Below are 6,243 nucleotides of genomic sequence, written 5' to 3' on the forward strand. Positions count from 1 at the left end.
ATGTGATACTCCTTAAATTGATTTACAGATTCAATGCAATCTCTATCAAAATCTCAAATGGGTTTTTGAAGAAACTGATAAGATAAGCCTAAAATTTTATGGAAACATAAGGGGATGTTGGTAGGAATGCAAAATGGCATAGCCACTTTGGAAGACAGTTTGATTTTCTTTCAAAACTAAATATACTCTTACCATACTATCCAGCAACTGGGTTCCTTGCTATTTACCCAAATGAATTGAAAACTTGTGCTCATACTAAGCCCTGTGTGGGGATGTTTATATCAGCTTTTCCCGTAAGTGCCCAAACTTGTAGATAGCCAAGATACCTTTCAGTAGGGGAACGAATAAACTGTAGTACAACCAGACAATGGCATATTTCTCAGTGCTAAAAAGAAGTGAGTGATGAAGCCCTGAAAAGACATGGAGGAACATTAAATGCATTTTACTAAATGGAAAACACCAGTCTGAAAAGGTGGATATCATATGATTCCAACTACATAACATCACTTTGATAAAGGCAAAACTATAGAGTCAGAGCTTGCTGGGGTTGTGGGGAGGGAGGGATGGAACAGAGGATTTTTAGGACAGTGAAAATATTCCATAGGATACAATGATGGTCGTTTGTCAAAACTCACAGAAGGAACAATACCAAGAGTGAGAGCTTAATGTGAACTATGGACTTTGGATGATAACAACATGTCAATGTAGGTTCACTGATTGTAACAAATGTACCAGTCTGGCTGGGATGTTGACGGCAGGGGAGGTTGTAGGTGTGTGCAGGGATTCTATGGGAACTCTGTGCTTCTGCTCAATTTTGTTATGAACTTAAACCTACTCTAAGTAATAAAGTCTATTTAAGGGACCCTGAGTGGTCAAAATAGTCTTGAAAAACAACAAAGTTGGCAAGCTCCTACTTTTAGATTTCAAAACTTACTACAAAGCTATGGTGATCAAGACAATGTAGTACTGGCATGAAGACAGACATATGGATCAATGGAATAGAAATGAGAATTCAGAAATAAACCTTCCCATTTATGGTCAATTGATTTTCAAGAAGAAAGCCAAGACAACTCAAAGGGGGAAAGAATAGTCTTTTTGACACATGAGACTGGGACAGCTGGACAGCCACCTGCATAAGAATGATGATGGACCCTTCCTCACGACTACACAAAATGACCTCACCATGAACAAGGTCCTGAACGCAAGGCCCGGGGCTGGGGAAAACCAGGTTATTGGGCCCAGAGGCAGGAGAGCGTTGAACTAGGCAGTCAGGTTCTTTGGGTCTTCTACAATGATCATCATCATTTTTTCTTTCCTGGACTTCTGAGGTTGGCAAGTGTCAGTAATGGTCCCTGAAGGGACTCACTGTGAGATAGGAAGGCTCTGCAAAGATTTTTCCGTCCCTCCTCCAATTCGTCTATTTCGAAAGTCAGTGGATGTGAACACTGATACAAACGTTTGGGGGACAATTTTACAGTCAATAGTGCCCTCCTTCAACAACGCAAGAGCTGCAGCACCCCAGGTAATGCCCCTTTGGCATCTGCAGAAATGCCAGCCAGCCAGCACAGAGAGATGTAGGTACAAAAGTGTTCATCTCAGAATTGTCGGTAACAGCCTCTTTGGCAGATCAGTGGCCCCAATTCACCACATCTCCCAAGTCATTTTGCAGCTTCTTCTATCAAGAGGTGGCATCCGGCTGGGCGTGGTGGTGCACGCCTATAATCCCAGCAACTTGGGAGGCTGAGGCAGGAGGAACGCATGTTTGAGACCAGCCTTAGAAACTTAGCGAGGCCCTAAGCAACTTAGCAAGACCCTGTCTCAAAATAAAAAACAGAAGGGACTAGGGAGGTGGCTCAGCAGTTAAGCATCTCTGGGTTCAATCCCTAGTACCAAAAATAAAAAAATTTTAAAAAATTTTAAAAAGGACTTTTAGAGGTAGTGTATCCCTGGGTTCAATATCGGGTACTGTTGGGAAAAAAAAAAAAGGAATCACTTTCTCCATCCCTCAACTCTGGACTGGTCTCCTAACTACCTTTGGCCAGTTGAGTGGCCAGAGAGATGTGGATGAAGTAATCAAGTGCCAGCTTCAAGTGTAGACCTGAGTCCTTTTATGCTCCCACTCGCTCTTTGGGAAACCTGCTACCACCACATGGACAAGCACTGAGTCATCCCAGGCGAGGCCATCAGAGACCAGCAGCCCCCAGCCACGCCTCCAGCTGACCACAGACCTGCAAGAGCCCACCTGGGAATTGGCCCAGCCTGCGGCCGCCCAGCTAACTTGCAAACTGTGAGCAGAATAAATACCTGTTTAAAGACATGAAGCTATGGGGCTTGTCAGGTACCATTATTTATAGTTCCAAAAACTACTACAACCCCAAACTGGAGACAACCCAGGTGGGCATCGATGTGGCATTGGAGGTTTAAGTGGTGGGACAGCAGTACCGTGGAACACCCCATGGTCATTAAAAACAAGATCGATCTGTATGTACTGACCTGGAAGATGTCCACAATATATTGGTGAGGGAAAAAGCAAGTGGCTGATCGATTTGTGTGCCATGACCCCACTTTTGTTTTTTAACAAAGTCTGTGTGTAAGAATATATAGAAAAGATAAACCTTGGCAAAAATTGGCAGTGGTACACAGCAAACTCTTCTCAGGGGCTGCCTCAAGGTGAGACAAGAGGGAGTTGAAATGGGTTTTGCTTTTATAATTTTTTAGAAAAATGAAGATTACTTGGAAAAAAAAACCCCAAATTGGTGTTTTCAGTGACTGTATTTGCTGAAATTGAGTCCAACTGCCCCCATTCGGATTCTTGAGCTCTTTCTCCTCTGCCCTGGCCTTCCACTCTGCCTCTCCTCCTGGTCCAAAGCCACCCCCTCCTGCAGGAAAGGCCCACACCCTGAACTCTCCCCCTACCCTCCCGCCCCAACATACCCCTGCAGTGGCTCTGCCACCACCACACAGCACTTTAGGCATCGACCTTCAAAATTAAAGCAGGGAGAACCTCTGGGGATCAAGTCCCACCTCTTCATGGTATAGATGCAGGCAAACTGAGGTCCAGAGGGAACAGGGACACATCAGAGGTGTCTGTGAGGCTGCAGCTGAACTGAGGCAAGACCAAAGTGTCCTGAGGGGGCCGTCACCTCAGAAGACCAAGGCAGGCCCCACCCCCACCCAGCCCTCCACGGGGCCCTGTTTCCCTCCAGGGACAAGCTTTGTCCTTCTTGAAAAATGAAGGAGGGGCCGTGAGGGAATCTAGAGCCAGAACCCAAGAGGAGGAGGGAGAGGGTAGAGTGGGCATCAGTGCCAGCCTCAGCCCAGAGCCTCCGGCAGCAGCAGATAATAAGCAAGAATAATAGAGGAAAGAGAGCAAAATGTCACACACGCTCCGGTGCCATTAGCCACCAGAGAAGGGAAATATCATATAATTAGGCCGGGCCTTTGTTTGCCTTTGTGGAGGGGGAAGAGGGGCTGGTTGTGAGGCGGGGCCTGTGCCTTGGGATTGGGTCTGTTTACTGGGACAGAGGGAGGGGGTGAGAGGAGGACCTCAGGGCTGGGGCTCGGGGACCCTTGGGCCAGGCGCTCCCACTTGCTGGGCCTGATGTGACGGGGGCTGGGGGGAGGACAGGGAAGGGACGGGGCTGGTCCACTTGGAGCCCAGGACGCCGAGCTCGGCCTTCTTGCTTACCGCCTGTTTGTTTGCGTCCCCCTCGTTATTACCCGAGTCACAGAAACACCGGGTAATCGCTGTAAAATTACACACTCGCAGCTAATTCGGGTGCGACTCTTGGCATAGCAGCCGCGTTTTAAGGAGAAATAAACAAGGCCTGAAATAAAAGTCGGCAGGAATACAAATCTGCAGCAACGAGGAGGGCTCCCCTCCCCACGCGGCGACCGCGCCAGTCCCTCGCGCGCAGGCTGGGAGCCCCGGAGCAGCCCTGCCCGCCCCTCCGCGGGGACCCTGCTGCCGGCAGGGCTCAGCGTCCTCGGACCCGGAGCCAGGAGCGGCTGGCCAGGGCACTTGTCTTTGTGGAGCGCCCTGTCCTGATTGCCTTTTTCTGTGGAGCGTCCACACTCCTCCATCTCCAGCTGATGGGGCGCTCCCTGCCAGCTCAGCGTCATTCATTCATTCATTTCTTTTCCTTTCTTTCCCTTTTTTGGTTGTTGTTGTACTGGGGATGGAACCCAAGACTTTGTGCATGCTAGGCAAGCCTCTATCACTAAGCTACATCCCCAGCCCTTTTAATCTTTTGTTTTGGACAGGGTCTCAGTATATTGCTCAAGCTTATGATCCTCCTACCTTAGCCTCCCGAGTAGCTGGGATTACAGCCATGTGCCACCACACCTAACACATTTGTTCATTTCTTGAGCAACTACTTTGTGCCAGGCACTGTGGTCAGTAAAATATAGACATTGGTTCTGTTTCAGGACTAATATCTGGTGCAAGAGACAGATACGAGAAAAATATAAGAATAAATGTACAGGGCTGGGGCTGTAGCTCAGGGGCAGAGCACTTTGCCTAGCATGTGTGAGGTACTGGGTTCCATCCTTAGCACTATATAAAAATAAACAAATAAAATAAAGGCATTCTGTCCATCTACAACTACAAATCTTTTTAAAAAGAATAAATATATAATAAGTTAGGAGAAGGACTCTAGAAGGAAAAGAATGAAAAAGGAGAGTGGGGAATTTTGGTCAGATTGGGGGTTTAAGAAAGATCTCTTGGGGGAGAGGAAGGCCTGTCTGAGTTCAGGCCCCAGGTGGGAGTTTGCTGGGTGCAGAGCAGCGGGTATTCCAAATGGAGGGAATGACATAAGCAAAGGCCCTGAGGTAGGCAGGCAGGAAGCTTCATGGTGTAGGGCCAACAGGCCTGGAGAGACTCTCAGGTGCTGTAGGCCACCCTTAGAAGTGGGGAAGGATGATAAGTTCCAAAGGAAGGGGTAGGGGTGGAGTTAGATCTCACTTATGGTTTTGAAAGTTCTCCCTGCTTGGTTGGGAGGAGCTTAGAGGAGTGGGAGGGGGTGAGAGCAGTGGGAAGGCTGTGGCATCCCTGAGAGAGATGACAGGGCTTGGGAAAGGACAGTAGCCATGTAGACAGGGGAAAGGGAGGGTTGAGAGAGCTCTGGAAGGAAGACAGGACTTGGATTTTGGGAAGAGCTAGAAGTAGTCAAAGGCGCTGACGGACAGGTGTATTTCTAAGGTGGGCGTGGCTACAGGAGGGGCGATTTGGGATGCGTGTCTGAGGCACATGGCATTTGAGAATAGACAGAGCTGTCTAGAGACAACTCTGGTGTGTGGACATGTGGGAATCCCAGCTCAGACCTTCTATGACCAAATGCCCTTCTGCACCATTGCTAATAAAATTAGAATAAAAGTTCCAAGCACAGCTGGTTGAGAGGCAGGAACAAGGAACGTCAAGTGTCAGTCCCTCTGGATCCTCTTAAGTCTCTTGGGTAGACACGCTGCCGCAGCTGCTGCTGTAATCCCTTGATTTTTTTTTTTTTTTTTTTTTTTTTAAGCCAGGGATTGAACCCAGGGGTGCTTAACCACCAAGCCATATTCCCAGCCCTTTTAAGTATTTTATTTAGAAACAGACAGGGTCTAGCTGAGTTGCTTAGGGCCTTGCTTAGTTGCTGAGGCTGGCTTTGAATTCGCAATCCTCCTGCCTCAGCCTCCTAAGCTGCTGGGATTACAGACGAGTGCCACCCCACCCAGCTACTATTGTCCCTCGAGAGGCAGGGCCAGAGGCAGCCCCACCTACAATATCCTTACCACCCTGGGGTCTGCTCAAGGTCAGGAGTCCGTGTGGCCTGGGAGGTTTGTGTGTGGGTGGGGCACCTCACACTGCAGATAGGAACCCAGGGGGACTCATGGAGCCCATGGCAAAGATGGGGGTGCTCAAGGCTGACGTGGTGGGAGCCAGAGAGGGGCAGAGAAAGAGGGTGGTGAGCTGAGAGCACAAAGGAGGCAGCCAGGGAGTTGGGCCAGGGCAAAAAGGGGGTCTCCTATCTCCGCCAGGCTGGGCTGGGCTGCAGGAACTAATTAGCACAGTACAGTGTCCCGATGGGTCCTGACTCTGGGCCCCTGGCCACACCACATCGTGTAAGGGAGCGTGAACGGAGCCTGTGCTAGAGGCGGGGATGCCAGGTCCTCCCTTCCCCTCCCCTTTCCTCTTGAGAAACCTGGGCCAAGGCTGAGCTGGGAAGCAGGAGGCCTGGGCTTGCCAGGGTCGCCTACTCTGCC

This window comes from Sciurus carolinensis, chromosome 2 (genome assembly GCF_902686445.1).
Source record: "Sciurus carolinensis chromosome 2, mSciCar1.2, whole genome shotgun sequence".
Taxonomy (NCBI): Eukaryota; Metazoa; Chordata; class Mammalia; order Rodentia; family Sciuridae; genus Sciurus; species Sciurus carolinensis.